The sequence below is a fragment of the Miscanthus floridulus genome, chromosome 6, assembly GCF_019320115.1.
Source record: "Miscanthus floridulus cultivar M001 chromosome 6, ASM1932011v1, whole genome shotgun sequence".
Taxonomy (NCBI): Eukaryota; Viridiplantae; Streptophyta; class Magnoliopsida; order Poales; family Poaceae; genus Miscanthus; species Miscanthus floridulus.
The window spans coordinates 24,801,690-24,829,195 of NC_089585.1; the positions used below are offsets into that span (position 1 = coordinate 24,801,690).

The window sequence follows — 27,506 nt, forward strand, 5'->3', positions numbered from 1 at the left end:
GGCTCCCGATGACAAGGCGGGCAGGTGCGGTCCCGCGCGGTGGAGGCGACAGCGCCGGGCGATTGCGTTGCTCGCGGCGAGTGTCTCCGTGCTAGGAAGGTGAGTGGTGGGCGGGCAACATGTGGAGTCAGCCGTGAAAGACGCATGTGTGTGGTGAAAGAAGGCCACGACAGGGAGTAATTGGAAATCAGCATTTATTTTTTCTATAGAGAAGCCAGGCAGGCTCCGTATTAGACTACGCAGGCCCGGAAAAAACACGTTCGGAGCGTCGGTCGTGGGGAGACCATTTCCGATCAACAACCCACCCGCTGCCAGCCCTAACGCAGACGGTTGAAGGATGAAGGATCTCCCCACCGTGCCACCACCAGGATCCGGCTTTGCCTGGCTGCCGTCGGTTTCCACTGCCCGCTCGCCCACACAACGAAGTCCAAAAAAAAAGAAAAAAAAACCCAACACCTTGGTCCCAGCCACCGTCACGGACTCACCGCTCCGCCCCCACGCCCAGTCGTTGCGCGCGGTCGAAGCTCGTATCGCTCGTTCCTCTTCGGCACAAGTTCGTGTTTCAGTCAGGCACTACTCAGGCACCGGCGGCGGTACCCTCCACTCCTCCGGCGGCCTCGGTCGGTCGGTGCCTTCTCTGCTACTCTCCCATCCGAAGCGTAGCTCTAGGAACAAGGCGCGTCAAGTTGTGTGCATCGGGAGAGGGATTGATGGCCAACAGCGAGTATGAGTACGTGAAGAGGGAGTTCGAGTTTGATCGCTGCCTCCCGCCCTCAAACTGGATCGTTGTCCGCGTCGATGGCTGCCACTTCCACAGGTACCGTGCACCTCTCAAATATCAATGCCTCCTTTTTCTGTATCAATAGTTTCGTTGGGGAACAAGCTTCTACTGTGTTGTTGGTTGGATGGTCTCTATTGCTTAACTGCTAATTTTAGTTTCTCTTTCGTAGGTTCTCGAAAATTCACGCCTTCGAGAAACCGAACGATGAGAACGCTCTAAGATTGATGAATGCTTGTGCTACTGCTGTTCTTGAGAAATTCCCTGACATATGCTTATGGTGTTAGTGATGAGTACAGGTATGCTATCTGACATCCTCCCATATAACTTCTATTGTGAAATCTAGTTTATATGCAGTAGCAGTACAGTATACCACTGTAAAAGAATCTCTTATATGAACTTCTTGGCGATCATCGTTTATTTTCTATAGATAAATGCATTGCATTATTGATTTATTTGGCCAAAGTGCTCAATACGTAATTCATTAAAGAGTTGTATTGGTACACTGCAAGTACTGAATGCATGTGTCACTACCGGAAACAGCAGATTTGTCGAGTGCAAAAATGTTTGCCGAGTGCATTCTATCGGGCATTCGGCAAACAAGCTCTTTGCAGAGTGCTGCAAAAAACACACTCGGCAAAATAATGGCACTCGGTAAACAAACTCTTTGCCGAGTGCTGAAAAAAAAACACTCGGCAAAACAGAGACAAAGAAATAAGTTTGTCGAGTGTCCGTTAATGGCACTCGACAAAGAAATAAGTTTATCGAGTATTTTTTCCAGTACTCGGCAAAGAAATAAGTTCACCGAGGGTTTTTTTGCACTCGGCAAATAAATAAGATTTTTCTCTTCTAACCTTGAAACTTTTTCTACTCTCTACATACAACATGTGCTACTCCATGTTAAGATTTGGTATATTTCTAGATCTGTTTGCTATATTTAATTAATTTATTGTATTTCAAGGATTTTTTTTCTGTATAAGTCAAATTTGAAGTGCAAGTGATTCAAATAATAGAATAAAATGAATAGAAAAATGACATTCATGTTATTGAGTCCAGTGTGAGGCCTTACCCGGGAAATGAAAAGAAATCTTGAACATCTTGTTCAGGAAACATGACCACAAACGTGTGGTCGAATGGTGTCGGTGTTTCGTACAAGCACCGGCAAGTAAATTTATAGTAATGCGCGTTAGGTCCGGATGGTACGCTAAAGGACATAAGGTTTATACTGATTCGGGCCGAATGTCCCTGCGTCCAATCTGTTGCTGCTCGTGTTATTAGCACCGAAAAATAGTTCGTAGTAGGGGGTACAAACGATCGAGAGAGGGACTGGTTCCAAGTCTCTGATGGAAGGGTCGAAAGGATGCCAAGAGCTTGGTAGCAGCTTGACTGTGTGTGTTGTGTGTTGTGCTGTCAAAAGTCGGTCCTTTTATTGGAGGAGGCACATCCCCTTTTATAGATGAAGGGGACGGCTTTACAAGTGAGAGGTCTGGGGTGTGTACGCTACCTAGCCTTGTTGTTCACGTCTACCAAGCCTTGTTGTCCATTATGGTGGGTGCGAGAGGATGATAAGCGCCTACAATACTGTCGATGCCACTGTAGAATGTCAGGATGGCTCAGAGTACTGCCCCACGCAGGGTATGGACTCTGGTATAGTGGTTTTGACTTATGAGCCTTGCCCAGTCTTGCTCCGCATGCCTTTTGGTGCCCATAAGTCCCTGTTGGAGGGACGCGGGTCGGGGTCCAAAGTATCGCTGTGGGCAACGTCTTCTGATCGGAGAGGGCGTCCGGAGGCTGAAGCGTGTGCTCTGATCTGGTGAACCTGAGGGGTCGGGAAGCGGGCGCCGCTCCCTTAGGACCATAACGTGGTGATGGCATATCCTTCATTTGTGGAGGTCGCGAATCCTTTTCTGGAGCGTAGTGGTTGTCGTATGTCTATGTTGGGTTCCGTGTCCGAGGGCCGAAGGCGGCGCCTACAACTCTATAGGGCGAAGAGCACGTGCCCGCAACACTATCCATACCCTACTATGCCTGGAAGGGTCTAAAGCACCCATCTCGTCGTTCCCTAGTAGTACTTTTCCTGCCAGAGCACAGGGTATGGTCCTTGAAGCCGCGGTTGACCCGAACGTCTTGTCCTACCCTGTACCTATCATCATGAGAGAACGGGAAGAGGTTGTCAGGCGAGACAAAACCAGCCCTTGGACATCGAGTGAGGTGAGGTTCATCCTCAGACATCGGGCGAGGCGTAGTCCAGTCCTTATCCCTCGGGCGAGACCGAGCCCATCCTTTGGGGGTCAGGCGAGGCAGAGCAAATTCCTAAGCTCTCAGGCGAGGCGGAGCTGGCCCTTATCCCTTGGGTGAGACCAAGCCTAGCCCTCGGGGATCAGGCGAGACAGAGTCTATCCCTAAGCCCTCGAGTGAGGCGGAGATGGCCCAAAGGCGTTGGGCGAGGCGGAACCAAACTCCCAGTCATTCGGGCAAGAAATGCTGCGGCGCCCTTGTCCGTCCAGAAGTTTTTAACGTTCGATGGTTATTGGTTCCAACTCCTGGGGTACTCTGGTGCTTGGCCCTCGACAAATGGTTTTTAAATTCTAAAAAAAGCAAACGAAGTGTGAAAATCATGAGATTTATCAAGATCTCATGATATCATACGTGTGGTCGAATGGTTTTTTGTACCTATGGTAAAAAATTGAGAAGGTTTTGCACAATCTGTCATGTACGATGTTTACAAACCGAAGTATCTCACAAGAAGAATCGTAGCGTTGAGAAGGATTTGGTAAGATTTAGAGTCAAAGTGACGATCGAATTGGGGTTTGACTTCAAAACTTTTTGTATAGGCAATAGAGAACATAGATTGATTCATGTGTAATTTTGATAATTTTTTGGATCTATTTGATAATTTTAATTTATTAAGTGCAATTATAGAATTTTAATTGATATAAATTAAATTTGAGCTGTAACTGCATGAAATAATAGAATAATATTCGTAGAAAAAACAAATATATATTGTTGAGTGAATTTGACAAGGTATTTTCAAAGTACATCAGAATAATTTTAGAAAAACACGTTATGGAAAAGGAGAAGAAAAATAAAAAAAATTGCCGAGTGCCCCTGACGTGGCACTCGGCAAAGTTGGTATTTGCCGAGTGTCAGACATGCGACACTCGGCAAACCCCTCATAACCACCCCGGCCGGCCTCACACACACGCGCACACACACAGACACACGCACACATAGCTAGCCGCACCCCGCCGCCGCCGCTTGCCCCCGCAGCCGCCGTTGGTCCCGCACGCGCCCCTCGCTGGCCCCCGGTGCCCTCCTCCTGCTGGCACCCTCCCTCGACAGGCCAGTGCCCTCCCTCGGCTGCCACGCCCTTGCCCCGGCAACCCTCGCTGGTCCCGCACGCTCCCCTCGCCGGCCCCCAACTCCCTCCCCCGGTCGGCGCCCTCCCCCGACGGCCCACGCCCTCCCCCGACTGTCACGCCCTGGCCCTGGCGGCCGCTGCCGATCCCGCGTGCCCCCCTCGCCGACCCCCGGTGCCCTCCCCCGGCCGGCGCCCTACCCTGGCTGCCACACCCTTGCCCCTAGCGGCCGCCGCCGGTCCCGCTGTGTGCCCCTCGCCGGCCCACGACGCCCTCCCTCGGCCGGCGCCGTCGCCCTAGCGGCCACCCCCAGCGGCTAGCGCCCTCCCCTAGTCCCCACGCGCCGCCGCCGCCGTTTCGGCGCCCGTCGCCTCCCGTCGGCCGAAGGTACTATAAATACCAGACTGCCTCATCTGAACAAAAGGTAGAATAATTAGCTAGTGATCAACTTGGATGGCAATGAAATCTGAATAAAAAATGGAATAAGGGATGAATGCTTAGACGCTAATTGTATTAACTCCTCTTGAAAGACACTATGCCATTTGCTTAACAAAAAGAGAGTAGAAGACCACGACAGATGAAATTATTAGTGTGTATGTGGTTGTTGGCCATCGTGTCATTGGTTTGGTGTGTACGTGGTTGTCGGCCATCGTGCCATTGATTTGTTGCAGGTTTTGGTTACCTCACCGTGTAGGGGGGGTGCTGCCAAAATTTACAATTGACACTATTATGTTCGTTTGGTGTAGGAGAGACTATTGCAAAGATCATTCTCCACCGTCCTCGACTCATCACTTTGCAGGATAGCAAGGTGAGGCATCATACACCCCTCTTTCCATGTGATGTTCGTATATCACGTAACCTAGCTAGGCATCTCCCATTCGAAAGAGACACGGTTGGAAATATGCAGATCTTTGCATATCTATAACCGTATCTATTTCAAATTATCCACATTTTTTGGATAGCCCGAGGATGTGTAGATGAGGTTAGTTTCCTATACTCTACTCTGATCCGAGATGGAGTTTTGGCGGCATCTCCCTGTTGTTCTTCGGATACACAATCTCCCTGCCAGGACGTGTATTTGGAGAACAACGGGGAGGTGCTGGCAACAATATGTCTCGGATAGAAGTAGAGCATGGAAACTAACCCCATCTACACATTCTTGGGTGGGATTAGGACCTATCTTCACCTATTAGACCGCCATATAGGAACCTATAGATGCAATTGATTTTTATATTACTTGCTGATATGTTGAGGATGGATGACCGTAGGTGCCTCCATGGTGGTGCGCCTACGATCTACAGTGCTAGGCTCGGATGGTGGACAGATGGTGCGACCCGCATGGGAGGAGAATCACAACGCTTGCCGGGAGCGATGTTTGCTAATGCCTGGTGCACCACACCATCAAGACAACCTCAACCTCTCAGAATACACGGCTAGATGGGTACGTGAATTCATTTCTTTATTCTAACGCTCAATTCTGTATAATTTCTAATCATATTGCTTTTTTTGTAGTCGGCGTCACATGGTGGCGAGCCTTGCTGCCTAGTTCATGGCATATGCTTTGGTCCACAAGGGCAAGATGACGGCCGATGTCGCCTACAACCCGGTGAAAAGGTCGAGATGGCAGACTAGAGGGGGGGGTGAATAGTCCTTTCTAAATTTAATCACGCTGGCTAACCGAAACAAATATGGAATTAAAACAATCGGTCTAACCAAGACTACACCCCTCTAACGAACTTCACAAGCACCTTATAAAGATTCTAATTAGGCAACAAAGGTGCTGGGGTAACTAGAGCTCACCTATCCAATTCTAGGAGCAAGGTCACACAAACCTATGCCACTAGTATTTTGCACATCGGGGAGCTCCTACACAATTCTAGTAAGCAAAAGCACAAAGCTCCTAAGCTCACTAGCAATGCTTAATAACAAGGCAACCAATGCCAAATTGGAGAGCGCAAATACTTAGCTACATAAACTAAGCAATGTGACTAACAAGTTTACACAAACCAAATTAGTCACGCAAGGGAGCTACTTCTATGCTCACAAGCAAGAAGGTAACTAGCGAGCTACACAAGCTAACTAATTATAAGAGCAACTACACAAGCACAATGTATATGAAAGTAATTACAAGCTTGTGTAAGGGGATTGTAAACCAACGGGAAGAACAAAGTTGACACGGTGATTTTTCTCCTCGAGGTTCACGTGCTTGCCAACATGCTATGTCCCCATTGAGACAAGTTCCAAGGTTGTCGCTAGTCCTCTTGCTAGTGGTGACCCACAAGTCACACTCTCCCACATGGAGTGCTTACCACAAGCTCTAGGACTTGACCTGGTCGGACCACTTGTCGCCCTTCGCGTCTCGCTCTACTAGAGTTGCTCTTCGTGGCTCCCATGGGGCGAGCACAATGCCCCTCACAAAGCTCTTCTCTGGAGCACCGCACAAGCTTCTTATAGGTTTTGACAGGAGACCACCACCAAGCCATCTAGGAGGTGGCAACCTCCAAGAGTAACAAGCACCACCGGCTTGCAACTTGATCACCTAGTGCCTACTCGATGCAACCTCACGATGCAATCGCACTAGAATCACTCTCTCACACAATCGGATTATCACTATCAAGTATATGTGAGATGGAGGGCTCCTAAGCACTCTCAAGCATGTATACAAAGTCCCCCAAGGTGCTCTCACTCAGCCATGGCCAAGACCCCCTTCTATTTATAGCCCCATAGGCTAAAATAGCAGTTATCCTTTTACTAGGCAGATTTTGGGACGACCGGACGCGTAGATTGTGTGCACCAAACGGGTCCAGTGTGGCGACCGGACACTGTCTAGTCACTGCGTCTGGTCACTGCTTGACCAACACGTGTCTCATTTAAATGAAGTAACCATTGCCACCCAACGGCCCTCTCTGACACGCTCTGACACGACACATTGGACGCACTATTACAAAACGACCAGGACGTGGGAGACGCAGCGTCCGGTCGAGTCCAAAGAGCTCCCAGAGCCACTCTAGGCCGACCGGACGCGTCCGATCACACCAGACCAGACACTCCCAGTGTTCGATCAATTATTGTGCTAAAAACCTGAGACATGCTGGTTCACACCGGACGCGTCCGGTGCGTTCGGTCGCTCTCTGCAATCCTGTTTTGGGCCATATCACTTTGACCTAACGTTGAATAGTAACTCATCAGCCTCCGGTCACTCCACTGAGCCAGAGTCCGGTCACCTCGGCAACTCTGCCCATGCCTTGCCAGAATACCAGACGTGTCCAATTTCGATATTGGACGCGTCCGATCACATCGGGAACGCCGCCTGAGTCAGATATCGGACATGTTCGGTACTCATATCGAACGCGTCCGATCACCCCGTGACCAACGTATTCAACTCCTTTTCTTTACCAACTTCTTCTCCTTTGCAAATGTGCCAACACCACCAAGTGTACAACACCTTATGCACGTGTGTTAGCTTTTCACAAACATTTTTCAAGGAGTTAACCACTCAACTTGCAGCGCCACTCGATCCTAGCAACGATACAATGTTAGATCACTCGAGTGGCACTAGATGACCGATATGCAAACAAGTTTGTCTCTCTTGATAGTACGGCCATCTATCCTAAATCTGGTCAAACACTTCTCTACACAACCTATGACCGATGAAATGAAATGCCCTAGGTTATACCTTTGCCTTGCGCATTCCATTCCAACTCCTCCATTGTTGATGCAACACATGCACCAACCAATCACCAAATGATATGATCCACTTCATATCATCACATGACCGTATTGGTTCGTCGATCTTGACTTCACTTACTTTTCACCGTTGCCTTTGTCCATCGGCGCCAAGTCTTGCTCAAGCTTCACCGACACGCGGTCCATCGCTCCACAGCCTCTGACTTGTCCTTCATGCTTGCAACCTGGTCAAGCCAAGTCTTGTCTTGATCTTATCCACCTTAGTCACATGACTCAATGTCATGTCTCATATGCAATGAGCTCCTACATCATCACATGTGTGAGCTTTGCAATATCTTCGAGCCATTTCCACCTTCATGACATATGTTGCCCCCACACATGTACCTATGGACTAATTACCTATGTATCTCACATAAACACAATTAGTCCACCTAGGTTGTCACTCAATTACCAAAACCACACAAGGACCTTTCAATCTTCTTCTTTTTGGTAATTGATGACAACTCTACAAAGATATGGAAATTAAGCTCTTTTGAATTCATGTTGCTTGCCCAAGCAATTTTACCATGTGTAAATGATTTTGGACAAGTACCACAAACCCCAAATAGTAGTATTAGCTCCCCCTACATATGTGCTAGAGAGTTTGGTTTGAAGCTCACACATATGCATAGATTGGAATTATGGGAGTATAATTACTACCTAATGATGCTAAGGTGTATAGAATAAACCTTTAAAGTGTGATACCAATCGGAGTTGCACTTTTAATACCATCCATAGCACCATAGTCAGCTAGATATCACTTAGAAATCAAAGCACTAGATACCTCATGAGATCAACATTAAATGCAAGGTGCTAGCATTACTTGAAAAGCATACCAAGTGTCTAGTTATCATCCTATGCATGCTAGTTTTCATTTCATCAATCAAATTCTACAACTAGCATACACCACACAAGCATGCATATTGAATTTAAAAACTTATGCAATGCAAGCAAGCACGTGACTATGCACATATCAAATGCAATCAATCAAAAGTTCATGAGCTTGCTCCCCCTACTTGTGTGTTTCTCTTGTCCAAGAATTTTGATCCATCTCTTTTCTTCAATGTTACTCCCTCTTTGTCCATGTCCATGTCCAACCTCTACTTCTTTGTCTCAATCTCTCCAAAAGCTTTCATATCTTTCATATCTTTGTACAACCTCTCCCCTTGTCATCAATTTTCATAAAAGGTGTGCGTCTTATTGATGCAAAGATTTGCATTTAGGGGTAGATGGTTGAGGCTTGAATCTTGCATTTTTTATGGACATCACTTGATTGTTGGAATGACACCACTTGTAGCCCTTAGATACCACACAAAGGATCTTTGTCCTTGATACCAATTTGTGGGACACCTCCCCCTATGTCATATCATGGGTCATCCATTTGCTAAACTTGAACTCTTGGAAGTGAGGGATGCATTCTTCATTTTGATGATCACTTAAGGTTGAGGATCACTTGTGGAACCATCGTCTTGCATGATTGATACCACGTGTAAATGTGATACCACTTGAAAGAATTTTCTAGTATAGAACCACTTGTTGGATTTATCAATAAAAAACATTTCTTAAACTTTTGTTATCTTCATGAGTACAACTTATAGGATATCACTTGTTAGTTGATCTAGACATCACTTGTGAATTCTTAATGAAATACTTGAGTCTAGATACCGCTTGAAACAAACAAACTAGATATCTATTTGAATTGTTGTCTTGTGCTTGTACTCTTATCACTATCATGAGCTTCTATGGTTGACTTGAACTAAATTTATTTACCTAAGCTTCCAAGTCCGGTTTGAACCCTCTCTAAGCTTCTTCACACTCATTTAGAGGTTATCTTATCGAGGTTGTACTTATCACTTGTTAGCAATCCAAATTAAATCAAGTACTTGGGTTCACTAGCTCATGAACAAATTCATATACTAACCACTAGATCAACTAATCATTCAAGCAATAGTGGTAGGCTATGAATTTAAACACTTCATTTGTTATACATGATCCTATGAAGCATGTACTATATGCACTAATTGCATACTAGTAAGGGATGAGATGATCATGCACATTACAATGATACCTTTGCTATGTTGGAGTAGAGGATAGTCATATAGATTCTAATTCATTACTCCAATAGCAATATGAAGTCCAATTATAAGCTTGGTGAAGACCAATCATGAATAATGAAATCTATTCTTCACCCATATGATTTGAGAACCACTAATATGATCAAGTGCACTATCTTGTTGTGGTTAGCTTGCTTTATCTTTTGATCAATGCTTGCATGAGAGAACTATTTTGAATACCACTTGAATTGACATAACTAGCTCTCTTTTGGGTGTTGCTTGCTTTTCTTGATCAACCCTTTTGATTGCTTCAACTAAGCATCTCAAATGTTCCTTGGATCACCACTTCCAAGTTAGCCTTCCAAGCACCACACTTGGTTTACCTACACATGGATGGCAAGCCCTTTACTATGGAGAAGTGACATCTCTCCAAGAACCATTCTTGACACTCACTTGAAATAACTTCATTGATTGATCCAAGTGATGGACTTAACTTGATAAGTAACCTTGATTCCTTCTTTAAGTTCTTTTCTTTCTACTTATTTAAGTCTTTTTCTTTCTACCAAATGATCTCCAATCATCACTTAAACTTAAACTTCATCTTCATCTTAAGTTTGATCTTGATCTTCCAATTTGAGTACCGAATGTGTGCAAAGTACACTCCACAGTCAAATGCCCATTGTACTCTTTTCTTATCATGCTTCTAGATAATATCAAAAACAAACTTAGGTACCTCAACCACTTATAAATATGCTTCCAACTTGAGGACCTTTCAATCAAAGTGACTCCAAATAAATTCAATAATTGTCACTTTTCTGGTAGATTCTGTACTCTTAAAAGAAAAATGCATATCTCCCAAAGTACAAATCCAAATACCACGAAATTTGGTGGAGATGTGATTCACTAAGTTATCTAGTAGCTGTAAAAATTGGAACTTCATTTGACTTCTAGATTGCTACCAGATTTTAATTCTTCCACCACTGCTATATGCTAAAAACTGCTGCATTATAGCTGACAAGATCCACTAAAAAACCAAAGAATCTCTTATCCAACTTTTATGAAATTTCTACAGCATCTTATACCATAAGTCTAGAGCATGTACACCAATTTTTTATGCCAATCCAATAAGTTTTGATCACTCAAACATGGCTAAGATCACAGCTCACCCAGATTTTTAATATAGGACATATTTCAATCACTTGAGCTATACTTCATCAAATGTGAATCAAACTTGGAATCAACTTGTTTGAATACTTTCGCAAGACATAAATCTATTCAATTCACTTACTAAATGTCATCTTATGAACTTATCCAACACAAATCAATCCAAACTTGATTACTAAGCTATTTATCCATTCAAACATCTCATAGCAAGCAACATTGCATATTTATCCAATTCAATCAACTTATATGTACCCAAATAAAATGATCAACAAATGATATAATTTGGTTAACTTAATGATCATCCAACTAGCAAGCTTCAACTCAAATAATTTTGCAAGCCATCAAATAATCCAATAAATCACCACAACTTGAATATGACACTTGTATGTTGATAGTACTTGGACTTCACTCAATTTTCACTTGGCATTGGGTTTGGATGTGCACTCGGCTTCATATCTTGACTCAATATATAATGATCAATATGAAATCAATTGAATCAAGTTTCTAATGACGATGGTACCTACAATCAATCATCCACTTTTTGATGGTACCCAAACAAGTTTGGGTCCTCTCAAGTTAGGAGCAACATACTTAGGCAAAGCCTTAGTATGAGTAGTGGGATGTTTTGCAATAGAAACCATAGAGGTACCATTACCATCCTTCCTAAGTATAGAATCATCATTAATTGAAATAGTCTTGGAATTGTTACCTAGGGAACATGAATGTGCCATATGTCCCCTTTCCCGGCATGAGTAGCACTTTCTTTTTGATTGAGCCTTCTCTTCCTTGCTCATGTGGTGCTTCCCATTGCCTTGCCTCTCATGGATTGCTTGAACCTTCTTCTCAAGCTTGGTAGGACACTTAGAGACAAAGTGTCCCGTATTTCCACACTTGAAGCACTTGATGTGAGCATAATATTTCTTCTCATCTTCATTCTTGCTCATCATCTTGGCATCTTGAGTTTGTATTGGATGCCTTGCCTTTCCACCCCCTTCTTGTTTTCTTCTTCGTCGTCATCAAGTCACCACCATCTTCATGGTAGATCTTGACTTGCTCTTAGGGTGTCTTCTCTTGCTCAACTTGTTGCTTTGGTTGAGGCTTCACTTGTTGCTCCACCAATTGCTTGGTCGGGCACATTGAGGTAAGATGACCCCAAGTGCAGCACTTGAAGCACTTCACATGCTTGAGCCTCTCTTCTTCTTTTATCTTCTTGAGCTTCTCAATGTTAGGGCAACTATTTGCAAGATGTCCCGCTTCATGACACCGGTAACACATGGTATGAGAGAGCTTTCTTTGTTGTAGCTTCTTCATCTTTCTTTCTCTCTTTTTTCGCCCTTTGTCATCTTCTTCTTGAAGCCAAGGCCACACTTGTCACCATAGTTTCTTTGAGTCTTCAACATGTACTCAAAGGTGACTTTTGAGTTATAGCACCTCTCTAACTTGTTCTTCAATTTCTTCACTTTATTTTTGAGCTCGTTGTTCTCCTTCAAAAGGTTAGTTTCACAAGACATAGAAGTAGAACAAGCATCTATATGTGAAGAGCATGGCATATCTAATAAATCATTACAAGAGGTGGATACATGCTTTTTCCCTACATCACAAGAGTTAGTCACATGTTGCAATTGATCACTTGACTCATGTGATGAGCTCTCATTATTTTTAAGTTTCTTTGAAAACACTTTAATGTGAGAAGCATGTTGTTCCAATAATTCTTCATGAGATGCAAGTAGTGTCTCATTAGTCAACTTTAGCTCACCATATGAAGATTTAAGAACATCAAGTAATTTCTTATGTTCTTCACATGAGTTCTTTAGAAATGAGTTTTTATTTTCCAATTTCAATGTTTTAGCTCTCTCATTTTCTAAAGACATGGTTATGCTAGCAAGTCTACTAACAAGCTCATCATATGAATCAACATGATCAACCACATTAGCATTTGATACCTTGGTGTCATCTTGTGACATGAAACAATGTGGTGTAGTGGAAGGGCTTGTAGTTGCATCGCAATCATGGCTCGAGCATGAACCATCATCACCATCAAGTGTGCATGGGGTAGGATCATCATGTACATCACTTGAGGCATCACCATCAATCTTGTCAAGTGATCTTGTGGAAGAAAGATCGTCATCATCACTTGACCATGAGGTGGAGCAATCTTCCACAATCACCAAATTGTGGTCATGCTCAACACGCTCATGTGCCTCCTCCTTGGGATCATCCTCCTTCTTGAATTTGCCATCATCCCACGTGGAGGAATCACCGAAGGTGTGCTTGATTGATTCCCATATCTCACGAGCGGTTCCCACATAATTTATCATTTTCATTAAATCAAAGCTCAAAGCATCCATTAGATAACAACAAGCATGTGCATCAAGTTCATAGAGAACTCTTTGAGCTTTGGTGAGATTTCTATGGTCCAAGACATGAGTGAGACCACTAGTGACAATCCACTAAAACTTAGGTCCCTTTGCACGAAAATAATCAAGCATGTGATTTTTCTAAAATGCAAAGTTTGTGCCATAAAAAATGTGTGTCTCACAAACATCTAGCCCACTAGACGCCATCCTCTCAGGTCGGTGAAGACCACAAATGAGAGACCTCACTCTGATACCAATTGAAAGGTCGAGATGGCGGACTAGAGGAGGGTGAATAGTCCTTTCTAAATTTAATCGCTCTGACTAACTGAAACAAATGCAGAATTAAAACAATCGGTCTAGCCGAGACTACACCCCTCTAACGAAGTTCCACACCTTATAAAGATCCTAATTAGGCAACAAAGCTGCTGGGGTAGCTAGAGCTCACCTATCCAATTCTAGGAGCAAGGTCACACAAACCTATGCCAATAGTATTTTGCACACCAGGGAGCTCCTACACAATTCTAGTAAGCAAAAGCACTAGAGCTCCTAAGCTCACTAGCAATGCTCAATAACAAGGCAACCAATGCCAAATTAGAGAGCGCAAATACTTAGCTACACAAACTAATCAATGTGACTAACAAGGTTACACAAACCAAATTAGCCACGCAAGAGAGCTACTTTTATGCTACACAAGCAAGAAGGTAACTAGCGAGCTACACAAGCTAACTAATTACAAGAGCAACTACACAAGCACAATGTATATGAAAGTGATTACAAGCTTGTGTAAGGGGATTGCAAACCAACGGCAAGAGTAAAGTTAACACGGTGATTTTTCTCCCGAGGTTCATGTGCTTGCCAACATGCTACGTCCCCGTTGAGACAAGCTCCAAGGTTGCCACTGGTCCTCTTGCTAGTGGTGACCCACAAGTCACACTCTTCCACATGGAGTGCTTACCACAAGATCTAGCACTTGTCGCCCTTCGCGTCTCGCTCTACTAGAGTTGCTCTTCGTGGCTCCCGCGGGACGAGCACAATGCCCCTCATAAAGCTCTTCTCCAGAGCACCGCACAAGCTTCTTGCGGGCTTCGACTGGAGACCACCACCAAGCTATCTAGGAGGTAGCAACCTCCAAGAGTAACAAGCACCACTGGCTTGCAACTTGATCATCTAGTGCCGCTCGATACAACCTCACGATGCAATCGCACTAGAATCGCTCTCTCACACAATTGGATGATCACTATCACACATATATGAGATGGAGTGCTCCTAAGCACTCTCAAGCATAGACACAAAGTCCCCTAAGGTGCTCTCACTCAGCCATGGCTGAGACCCTCTTCTATTTATAGCCCCACAGGCTAAAATAGCCATTACCCCTTTACTGGGCAGATTTTGGGACGACCAGGACGCGCAGGTCACTGTGTCTGGTCACTGCTTGATCGCCACGTGCCCCATTCAAATGAAGTAACCGTTGCCGCCCAACAGCCCTCTCTGACACGCTCCGACACAACGCATTGGACGCATTGTTAGAAAATGATCGGACGAGGGAGACACAGCGTTCAGGTCAAGTCCAGAGAGCTCCCAAAGCCACTCTGGGCCGACCAGACGCGTCCGATCACACCGAATCGGACTGCTCCCAGCGTCCAATCAATTATTGCGCTGAAAACCTGAGATTGCTGGTTCACACGGGACTGTGTCTGGTGTTGCGACCAGACGCATCCAGTCACTCTCTGCAATCCTGCTTCGGGCTATATCACTTTGACCTGACGTTGAACAGTAACTCATCAGCGTCCGATCACTCCACTGAGCTAGAGTCCGGTCACCTCGGCAACTCTACCCATGCCTGGCTAGAATACCAGATGCGTCCAAGTATCAATATCGGACGCGTCCGGTCATGTCGGGAACGTCGACTTGAGTTAGATACCGGACGCATCCGGTACTCATATCGGACATGTCCGGTCACCCCGTGACCTGCAGCGTTCAACTCCTTTTCTTCACCAACTTCTCCTTTGTAAATGTGCCAACACCACCAATTGTACAACACCTTGTGCACATGTGTTAGCTTTTCACAAACATTTTTCAAGGAGTTAACCACTCAACTTGCCGCGCCACTCGATCCTAGCAACGATGCAAAGTTAGGTCACTCGAGTGGCACTAGATGACCTGATATGCAAACAAGTTTGCCCCCCTTGATAGTACAGTCATCTATCCTAAACCCGATCAAGCACTTCTCTACACAACCTATGACCGGTGAAATGAAATATCCTAGGTTATACCTTTGCCTTGCGCATTCCATTCCAACTCCTCCATTGTTGATGCAACACATGCACCAACTAATCACCAAATGATATGATCCACTTCATATCATCACTGTGACCTTATTGGTTCATCGATCTTGACTTCACTTGCTTTTCACCGTTGCCTTCGTCCATCGACGCCAAGTCTTGCTCAAGCTTCACCGTCACACGGTCCATCGCTCCAAAGCCTCTGACTTGTCCTTCACGCTTGCAACTGGTCAAGCCAAGTCTTGTCTTGATCTTATCCACCTTAGTCACATGACTCAATGTCATGTCTCATATGCAATGAGCTCCTACATCATCACATGTGTGAGCTTTGCAACATCTTCGAGCCATTTCCACCTTCATGGCATATGTTGCTCACACACATGTACCTATGGACTAATTACATATGTATCGCACATAAACAGAATTAGTCCACCTAGGTTGTCACTCAATTACCAAAACTACACAAGGACCTTTCACCCGGAGGACCTGCCCTCAGCGTACAGCAATGAGTCCATCCACAAGCCACCTCGATGGATACACATCAATGGCAAGGACGGTCCATGGCCTAGAGTACGATCCGAGCGCCCATGACCTTGATGGAGAAGTGGTCATGAGGGTAGGAGGAGGCAAGAAGCATGGCCGGTTCTGGATTGGCGATGGCACAATCGACACGGTCAGTACTCCCACTCTCTCCCTAGATTCAAGCACGGAGCACGAGTTCTAGCCCGGCGATACGCCCACGGCCGGACTCTACACGATTCCTAGATGAACGCACTCTAGGTTATTTCTGTTTTATTCATCGTTCATTGATTTTTACATACTTTTGCATTGCATTGTAATATTATGATGAAATATTGTAGGCTCAGCTGGAACAAGAAACGAGGCGCTGGGAGGAGCTAGAGACGAAGATGGAGGCAGAGCGGCAGAGGATGGAGGCAGAGCAGCTGTAGATGTTTGAATATATGAGATGTGTTTATGCTACAATCGGTCAACCTCCGCCACCGATGCCAGTCCCTCCTCCTCAACCTGCTCCAAATACTGTTTTGGGCACTGTGAGTCACTTCACAACCTTATAATCATAGTTTCTAGTTTATGCATAATCAATCTTTTCTCCTTTGTGATGTGTGTATGTTTATAGTTTCTAATTTCTAGTTTATTTCTAGTTTGTAGTTAACCTTGTAATCACTGTTTCGTTCTCAATCACTGTAACTTAGCTACTTTTAGTTTCCGCAGAATTAATCACTTTTTCTAGTTGCTAGTTTATTTCTAATACTTGTATGTTTCGTTCTCAATCACTGTTAATGATTTATCTCCTCTCCTTTGTGTAGAATCAATCTGCTGGCATCGAATGAGCCTTATGACCGATAGTGGTCACATTGGTCACCGTGGTCATAGTTTATTTGCATTCCTGATGAGCCTGGAGAGCGACTAAGAACTATGTACTTGTGATTCTGAAGTTTATTTGCATCTGTGATGTGGTCGATATATCTATATGAACTGCCTGTGATGCCTATTGTGAACTATCTGTGATGGATGTGATGTTTATTTGAATATGGTACGTGGCTATGACCGAACCAAATAAACTGATTATATGTGGCAGCTTTACCGAGTGTTACACTCGGCAAAAGGGCTATTTGCCGAGTGCCATGCAAAATACACTCGGCAAAGCGGACACGTGGCAAAAATCTGTGCATTCTGGGGCTAAAATGGCTTCTTTGCTGAGTGTCTTGTGACACTCGGCAAAGAAGGCATGTTTGCCGAGTCAGCGCCTGGACACTCGGCGAAGAGACCAAAAGCTAGGTCTAGAATGGCCAATCTTTGCCGAGTGACCGGGATGTGACACTCGGTAAACATGGATTATTTGCCAAGTGTCTGGGCTGGGACACTCGGCAAACATGGATTTTTGCCGAGTGTCATGGCTGGGGCACTCGGCAAACAATATTATGTTTGCCGAGTGCTAAGGCTGTTAGACACTCGGCAAACACGCCGTGACCATCTCCGCGCCGTCATATTACTTTTTTTTGCCGAGCATTGGTTTCAGCACTCGGCAACGTCTTTGCCGAGTGTCCGATAAAAAACACTCGGCAAATAAACTTTTGCCATCACCGTATACGCCGTGTACTATTTGCCGAGTGTAACACTCGGTAAAGTCTTTGCCGAGTGATTTTTGGGCTTCGCCGTGTGCCTTGGACACACGGCAAAGATCCGGTTTAGTGTGTGTGTGGGGGGGGGGGGGTGTTAGGAAACAGATGCATAGATAAAATAAAAAATGAACTTTCTAACAAATAATGCATTGATGTCTGCTCTATTATTATAAATTTCTTATATTCTTGTTTACCCTGCAGTTTCATTTTCAGAGAGGAAACAGAGTTCTATCACCGACGAGAAAGGTAACTCATTCAGTTTCACTTTTTCACTGATATTGGGAATGCTCATCTATGTGCCTTTTGTTTCTGAACTATGAGCAAATGTTCATGGCATCATGATATTGACATCTCTACCAATAACTTCAGCAAAATTCTCTCTTTATGTGTTTCCTACTTCACTTCTGTGTGCGTAATGAAGTGGAAAGACTTCTTTCCTAATAAAGAGCTGAAGGAGCCACCATATTTTGATGCTCGGGCTGTATGTTACCCAAATTTGAAGACTATTCGTGATTATTTGGCTTGGAGACAAGTGGACTGTAAGCTACTGCAACTGCAGCGTGTTTGCCCTGAAGTCCTACAAGAAAACAGCACCATTCCACCAAAGTTGTACAAGCCATGAAGCTTCGTTAACGTAAAAAGAAAAGAGTGATCTATGTATGCATAATAATTGAACAATAATTTGATTAGTTGACTGAATGCATATTCTTTGCTGGTGCCTTTAGGCCATATAAATAATCAGTACAATACCTGCTTCTGGATGTTGGTGAAGTCTGGAAAAAGTGAACAAGAGGATCAGCTAGCTTGAAGGTAGTATTACTTTTCTTGAGTTGATGACCTTTTTGTCGCAATTGTATAAGTGTTTTAATTCAAGTTGTATTCTTCTAGGGAACATTTGCAAAGGACAAGAATGACCTGCTTGCTCAACAATTCCAAATAAACTATGATGATGAACCGGCTATGTTCCGCAAAGGATCTAGTGTTTACCGAGAGAAGGTGATGCTACAAATGTACTGTGCAAAATAACGTTTTTCTTATAATGTACTGTGCATAACTGTAGGTAGAAACAACAGTGAAGATTGGTGACTGGGGATCCCATAAAAAGACCAAGATTGAAAGTTACAGTGGCACATATTGATATCATAGGGCCTGAGTTTTGGGAAAATCATCGAGACATTCTTCGAGAAGGTCGGTTTGAATTGTTCATCTATCCTTTCAACTACAGATCAAGCTACGAGGGTATATATATCATTAACTTAATTGTTGTGTTTGGGGACAGGAAAATTTACCCATGAGTTTGTAAAGAAGTTTGGCATCAACCGCATGCTTCCACCTTGTAATTGGATCGTTGTTCGCATCCATGCTTGCCAATTTGATCAGTAATGATCCCTCTTCTTTTTATATATCAAAAGCATGCTGGTTCTCTTTAGCATTAACTTGATTGCCTCATTAACTGGGTTGCTTCATCCCCCACCCCCACCCCCTTCTCAGATTCTCAACAATTCATTCATTTGACAAGCCAAATGATGAGACTGCACTAAGGCTGATGAATAAATCTGCATCTTTGATGATGGAGCAATACGCTGACATTGTCTTTGGATATGGTTTTAGCAATGAGTATAGGTATATTATACTTCTTCAAATAACTGTCCATGGAGCTCATGGAGTTAAAGAACTGATAAAAACTACTGTAAGAAATCAAAATATACGTTTTGAATGGTAAAGTTTCATCTCATGAACAGAAGTGATCTGAATAAATATAGCCTTGGCATGAGAAGATTAATGAAAAGTGTAAGTAAAGCATACAATATCTGGAAATATTAACATATATTTAAACAAACATTCCTTGCGGATGATCATTATTTATTGCCATCCATTGCAGATAACCATTCTTTGTTGTTACTGTTGCAGTTTTGTGTTCCACGAGAAGACTGAACTATATCAGAGACAGGAAAGGTAGTTATCATCGTTATGCATCTGTGCTGTATTTGTACTACAAGGGCTAACTGCTTTGGTTTGAAATGATGCCAACTTCTTTTGCAGCCTAATCTTTTAATCATGTTCTTCCTATTTCACTTCTCTTTACATGACGAAATGGAAAGAGTTCTTCCCCTACACAAAATTAATGCAGACACTGTTGGCCCATAGGATCACCGGCTCAGGTGAGGGAACCACTCACCAGTCTTGCCGAGCACCCGCTAGTGTTGCCGACACCCACTAGCCGTGCTGACCACGAACAAGCGTTGTCCGTCCCCACACACTATGGCTACAGCTTAAAGAAGAAGAGAAAACAGAGCATACACACACAGTACAAGACACCAGCGTTGGCCGAAGTCCTGTCTGGGAGATAGCAAATCTGAACTCTCTTTACTGAGTTGCCATGGTAGTCTATTTATACAACTCTATCCATCTAGTCCCAGTACAGCTGCCCTGCTGCAACAGTGACTAGATAACATACAGGGCTGACTCTGCGCCGGCCTCTGCATGTGGCTATAGTGCTGCAGGTGAGCCGTGCGGCGCCTGCACCTGCAGCGGCTACAGTATCACAACAGGGGGCCTTTTTGACGCCGCCTTCCCTTGCTGTGTTCACACAAGGAAAGCAGTAGATTATTCTAACAATTCTTCCCCTAATCCTACTGCTATCCCTTGTACCCCCTCTATGTCGATCATCTCCTTCAGCTCCGGGAGTCGAAGACGTCCGAGCGGCTTGGTGAGGACGTCCGCGAGTTGCCGACCAGTTTCGATGAACTCGATGACGATCTGCCCACCATCGACACAGTCCCTGAGGAAGTGGAACTTCACGTCAATGTATTTGCTCCGGTCGTGCAGAACCGGATTCTTCGCGAGGGCGATAGCGGGCTGGTTGTCCACTATCAGTGCTGGTGGGTGAGCTTCCACGTCGGTCAGCTCGCCTAGCAGCCGGCGCAGCCACACAACTTGGCACACCGCTGTGGCCGCCGCTACATACTCTGCCTCGCACGTAGATAGCACCACCACCTTCTGTTTCAGCGACAGCCATGAAATTGGAGCCGACCCGAGGAAGACAAGCACACCAGAGGTGCTCCGTCATCCGTCGATGTCCCCCGCCATGTCTGCATCGCTGAACACGGTGAGCTGCAGCCTACTCCCGCTGGTCTTTAGAAAGATGATCCCATGATCTATCATCCCCTTGGCGTAGCATAGTAGCCGCTTCACCGTAGCCCAGTGATCATCTCTGGGATCCTCCATGAAGTGACTGACGTAGCCCACGGTGAACGCAATGTCCGGTCTCGTGTGGGCTAGGTAGCGTAGACCGCCGATGATGCTCCGGTAGAGTGTTGCATCCACATTCGCCGCGGTGCTAGCCTTCGTCAGCTTCAGCCGCTCCTCCATCGGAGTCACGCATGGCTTGCACAGCCATGCCGCTCCTCTCCAACAGCTTGGAGGTATACGCACTCTGACCGAGCGTGAGTTCCTCCTTCCCCTGTCTCACCTCGATGTCGAGGTAGTAGGAGAGTGCGTCGAGATTGCTCATTCGAAAATGAGCTGACATCTCACGCTTGAAGCCGTTGATGTCCTCCGTGCATGCGCCTAGTGACGATTAAGTCATCCACATACACGCCGACGACGAGCTCCTCCTTCCCCCATCGTCACGTGTAGAGCGCACGCTCGGTTGCGCACCGTTGAAACCCAAGCTCGCCCAAGCGTGGCGTCAAGCTTGGCGTTCCATGCTCGTGGGGTCTGCCACAGTCCGTAGAGCACCTTACATAGTCGAAGCACCTTGTGCTCCTCTCCCTTGATGGCAAAACTTGGAGGTTGCCTGACGAAGACCAGTCTTCGCCAGCTCGCCATTGAGAAAGGCCGATTTAACGTCCAAGTGATGGACGCGCCAGTCCTTTGCTGCTGCCAATGCTAGTAGCAAACGGATAGACTCCACGCACACTACTGGCGCAAAGACCTCCTCAAAGTATATGCCCTCACGCTGAACAAAGCCCTAGGCGACGAGGCGTGCCTTGCGCTTGATAATGGCGCCAAGCTCATCCCGCTTAACCTTGTACACCCACTTCAGGCTGACCGGACAGCATCCTAGAGGTGGATCGACGAGCTACCATGTCTCATTTTCCTCGATCGCCTTCATCTCCTCTAGCATTGCCCATCGCTAGTTTTCGTCCCACTCGGCTAGCGCGAACATGGATGGTTCCTCTACACTGACGAGCAGCAGCTCTGCGTCATTGAGCAGCCGACTAGCTAGTCCTGAGGGTCCTGTGCCACCGACGATGTCGTCCAGCGTGTGGAACCACACCTCCTCACCTTCGTGGAAGGCATCCACGAACTCAGTGATGTCACTTGGAGGTGAGGCGAACTCCATTAGCATCGATGGAGTTCCCTGTTCTGCCGGAGTGCTCGGCATAGCACCTTGAGTGCTCGGTACCCTGGTTGCAGTGCTCGGCACTACTTCTAGACAGCTCGTCATAACTCCTACAGTGTTTGGCCATACTATAGGAGTGCCCAGCCTCAGTCTTGGAGTGGTCGGCACCACTACAAGACCTCTTGGCTCCGCCACAGGAGTGCTCGACACCCGTTCTGGAGTGGCCGCCACCACTGCAAAACCTCCCGGCACCACTCCTGGCATGCTCAGCATCCCTCCAGGAGTGCTCGGCACTCCTCCCTGAGTGCTCGGCATCCCTCTTGAAGTGCTCGGCACGGCCCCAAGAGTGCTTAGCTCTACCGTTGGAGTGCTTGGCACTCCTCCTGAAGTGCTCGCCACCTCTTTCGCAGCGTCTCCAGCACTATGGATGACCAGGTGCTCGATGATGAAGGTGCTGATGAAGCCGCCAGCTTCCCCCATGCTCGGACTGCTCTAGTCCCAAGCTACCTTCTCGTTGAACACGACGTCGCGTGAGACAAGCACCTTGTCTCCACGTGGGTCATAGAGCCAGTATGCCTTGGTACCCTTTGCGTAGCCCAGAAACACCATCGGTGTGCTCCTATCCTCCAACTTGGTGAGGTTCGACTTCGTCTTCCTAACATGCCTGATGCAGCCGAATGTCCAGAGGAAGGACATGCATGGCTTGCGCCCATACCAAGCTTCGAATGGTGTCTTGCCCATCAGGGCCTTGGTCGAAGCGCGGTTGAGGATGAACACCGCCGTAGTCACCGCCTCACCCCAGAACCTTGTTGGCATGCCTTTGGCCCCTTCATCATGGATCGGGCTATGCCGACCACCATCTATTTCTGCCTCTCCACCACGCCATTCTATTGTGACGAGTACAGCACTGGTGTGGTATCGCATCACACCCTGATCCGTGCAGTACACAGTGAACTCCATCGAAGTAAATTCGCCGCCATGATCAGTCCTCAGCACGTGAAGCTTCTTGCTACTCTCAGCCTCCACGCGCATCTTGAACTTCTTGATCGCCACCGCCGCTTCATCCTTGCTCAGTCAGGAGTTGCAGCCACATGTAGCGACTGCAATCATCCACGAGCAGGTGGAAGTACCACCAACCACCAGTTTGTAGCAGGCGTGATCGGCCCGCAGAGGTCGCCGTGGATGAGCTCGAGAGCATCCTTCGCGTGATACTTGGCCACCTTTGAGAATGGTAGCCTCCTCTGCTTCTCGGCCAGGCAGCTATCACACAGCTCGCCTCCGTGCTTGATGTGGGGTAGCCCTTGGACCATCTTCTCTAGCCGAACCAAGCACGTCGAAGCTAAGATGTCCAAACTGGGCATGCCACATCCATGGTTCCTCGGAGTGCCTTGCCGCTAGGCACACTAGCTGCTCTACCTTTAGGTTGAGTAGGTACAACCGGTTCAGGGACCTCTTCACCTTAGCAAGAAGTCGCTGCTCCTAGTCCCTAATCCTAAGGACTTTGTCCTTGATCAGTACCTCGCTACCACACTTATCCAACTGACCAATGATGATGATGCTAGAATGTAGCTGCGGGATGTAATATACATCCGTTAGCGTGCGGTGCTCTCCGTTCTAGCACCTGAAGATGATGGTGTCGCATCCTTGGATTGCCACCCGTGAGCCTTCACCAAACTTCACCATACCAATAACATCGTCTAGAGCTCGAAGAAGGATGCCTTGGAGCCCATCATGTGGTTGCTGGCACTAGAGTCCAGATACCACCGCTGCTCTTGGTCGGCGCCCACACGTCTGAGGTGGACTTGGGCACGTGGTTCATTGAGGTTGACGGTCTTTAGGGCCTTCCTAGGTCCATCATCGGCTTGCACTAAGATGAGTCTGAGCCCTCTTTTCCTGCTTGCGGTTTGGGCACTTCCGTGCCCAATGGCCCATCTTCCCACAGCGCCGATAGGCGTTGGGGTCGACCTACTTCTTCTCTGAAGAAGCCCTGCCATGGCGGTTGTCATCGCCACTGCGGCTGGAGGAGGCTGCCTTCCTAGAGTTCCTCCGAGCAGCCCACTCCTCTTCCGTCAGTAGTAGTTTGTCATTGTCCTTTGTTGCTGTTGCCTACTCCAGGCGCTCGTCCACCGCCCGTAGATGGCCTGTCACATCCTCAATGGTGAGGGTGGATAAGTCCAGCATCGTATCTATGAAGAGAGCGATCTAGATGTACTTTGCTGGCACAGAGTTGAGGTACTTAGAGACCGCCTCCTCTTCATCGATGGTGATGACATGGCTCTTTAGCTTGCTGATGAGCATTTGCAGGTGGAGGGAGAAGTTCTCCACTATTTCACCATCCTTGAACTTGAGGTTAGCGTACTCCTACTTCAGAAGCTAGGTTGTTGCCTTCTTTGTGCAGTCGGAACCGATGTGCATCGCCGCAATAGCCTCCCACGCCTCCTTAGCAGAGCTCTTCGCCTCCAACGACTCCCTATACTACACCGGTACAGTAGCGAGGATAGCCTCCAATGCTGACATGTCATTTTCCTCATTTTTGGTGCCCTTGTCAATAGCATTCTAGAGCCATCGGGCTCTATGCTTGACCTTCATGGTCACCAACCACTCTCCATAGTTGGTGCGAGTCAGTGTCGGCCAACTGGTGTCGCTGACCTCCCGCACCGTACGAACAACAACGTCTGGTCATGGCTGGGTAGCCACAGTAGTGCCACTGCTGTCGCCCATCTCCAAACCATCCATCATCGCCAGTAGTTAGTCTGGCGACAACGCTTGTATGGCTCTTATACCACTTGTTGGCCCATAGGATCACTGTCTCAGGTGAGTGAACCACTCACCAGTCTTGCCGAGCACCCACTAGCCGTGTCGACCATGAACAAGCATTGTCCGTCCCCACACACTATGGCTAGAGCTTGAAGAAGAAGGGAGAATAGAGCATACACACACAGTATAAGACACCTAGCGTTGGCCGAAGCCCTATCTGGGAGATGGCAAATCTGAACTCTCTTTACTGAGTTGCCATGGTAGTCTATTGATACAACTCTATCCATCTAGTCCTAGTACAGCTACCCTGCTGCAACAGTGACTAGATAACATATAGGGTTGACTCTACGCCGGCCTCTATATGTGGCTATAGTGCTGTAGGTGAGCCGTGCGGTGCCTGCACCTGCAGCGGCTACAGTATGACAGCAGGGGGCCTTTTCGGCACCGCCTTCCCTTGCTGTGTTCACACAAGGAAAGCAGTAGATTATTCTAACAGACACCACGCTTTGAGGCAGAAGCTCTATGTTATCCAAAATTAAAGATCATATGTGAATACTTGTCATCGAGGCAAACAGAGTGTAAGTTATATACACCTGAATTTATTTGTTCTTTTAATTTAGTCTGAATGAACTAGGTTTCAGTGCTTGTATAGCTATATGTTGTTTATGTCTATGTCCATTAATTTTTTTAAGATATCCTACTGCAAGAGCTTTGCTACTCCATCAGTTCAAGAAACCACAAGAACAAAATAGCTTGGTTCATTTATATCCATTAATTTTCAGGTCATGCTGGTAACCAATACAATACATGCTTTTGGGTGCTAGTGAAATCTGGAAAAAGTGAAAAGGAAGCCCATGAGATAGTGAAGGTCTTCTTTCAAAATTAATACTTTTATTTAAACTATTTTTCCCTTGATCTTCCATGCTTCCATACTTGTCTCATTGCCTTCATTTTCTAATTGCTTTAGTTTTGTCTATAGGGAACAATAGCTAAAGATAAAAACGCCCATTGCTAATGTCTACAGGCAGAAGAACTTCCGGGGGCTGAGGGCAGCCACAATGACACACCAAGAGAGCGGTGGGATGTGAAAGTGGACCACGTTGACCTGGGACCTGGGTTGTGGGTTCTGGCAGAAGCACCCTTGGATAATGATCGATTGCACTCGGTAGTTCCTGTTGGGCCCAGGATCTCCCGCATGGGTGAGCCGACCGCTCACCGACGTTCTCACACACACTATGGCCTGGAGGTAGAAGAGGGAGGGAGAAGAGAGCGCGCACACACATACAGCACACACCGACTGTTCTCTCACACACACTATGGCTAGAGGTAGAAGAGGAAGGGAGAATAGAGCGCACACACACATTCAGCACAAGCACCAGTGTTGGCCGGAGCTCTGCAGAGGAAATGGCAAAACTGAACTCTCTCTCTCTCTTCACTGAGTTGTAGTGGAAAGTTATATATATAACTCTACCCATCTAATCCTAGTACATAGCCATACTGCTACAGTGACTAGATGCGACGGCATAACTGACTTTGACGCCTGTCTCTACTATGGCTACATTGCAACAGGGGAGCCTTTCGGTGCCTGCCCCTGTTGTGGCTACAATGTAGCAGCAGGGGAGCCCTTTCGATGCCTATCCCTACCAGTGCGTATAGAGGGAGAGCAGCAGAATACTTTACAATTCTTTCCCTAATCCTGCTGCTAACCCTAGGACCTCCACCATGCCGATCATCTTCTTCAACTCTGTGAAACGAAGACGACCGAGCAGGCTTGGTGAGGACAGTCCGTGAGTTGCCGACCAGTTTTCGATGAACTCGATGATAATCTGCCCTCCATCAACATAGTCCCTGAGGTGGAAATTGACATCGATGTGCTTGCTCCGGTCGTGGAGAACCAAATTTTTCAGCGAGAGCGATGGCTAGGCTGGTTGTCCACCATCAGTGCTGGTGGGTGAGCTTCCAGACCGATTAGCTCGCCCAGCAGCTGGCATAGCCACACAGCTTGGCATGCCGCTGTGGCCACCTGCCACGTACTCTGCCTCATATGTGGACAACGCCACCGCCTTCTCTTTCAGCGACAGCCATGAGATTGGAGCCGACCTGAGGAAGACAAGCACACAGAGGTGCTCCACCGTCCATCGATGTCCCCCACCATGTCTGCATCAGCTAAACATAGTGAGCTGCAGCCCACTTCCACCGGCCTTTGGGAAGACGATCACCTAATCCACTATCCCATTGACGTAGTGCAGCAGCCACTTCACCGCAGCCCAGTGATCCTCTCGTGGATCCTCCATGAAGCGGCTAACATAGCCCATGACGAACGCAATGTCCAGCCTCATGTGGACTAGGTAGCGTAGACCACCGACGATGCATCGGTAGAGCATTGCATCTACCTTCACCGCGGTACTGGCCTTCGTCAGCTTCAGCCGCTTCCTCCATCGGAGTCATGCACGGCTTGCACTCAGCCATGCCGCTCCACTCCAATAGCTTTGAGGTGTATGCGCTCTGACCAAGCATGAGCGCCTCCTTTCCCTGTC

At 46.6% G+C, this 27,506-nt stretch overlaps 1 pseudogene; it reads left to right on the forward strand.

The window, feature by feature from the left end:
* Positions 1 to 547: 547 nt before the first annotated feature.
* On the forward strand, positions 548 to 26,138 carry LOC136457882 (tRNA(His) guanylyltransferase 1-like; annotated as a pseudogene).
* The last annotated feature ends 1,368 nt before the right edge of the window (positions 26,139 to 27,506 follow it).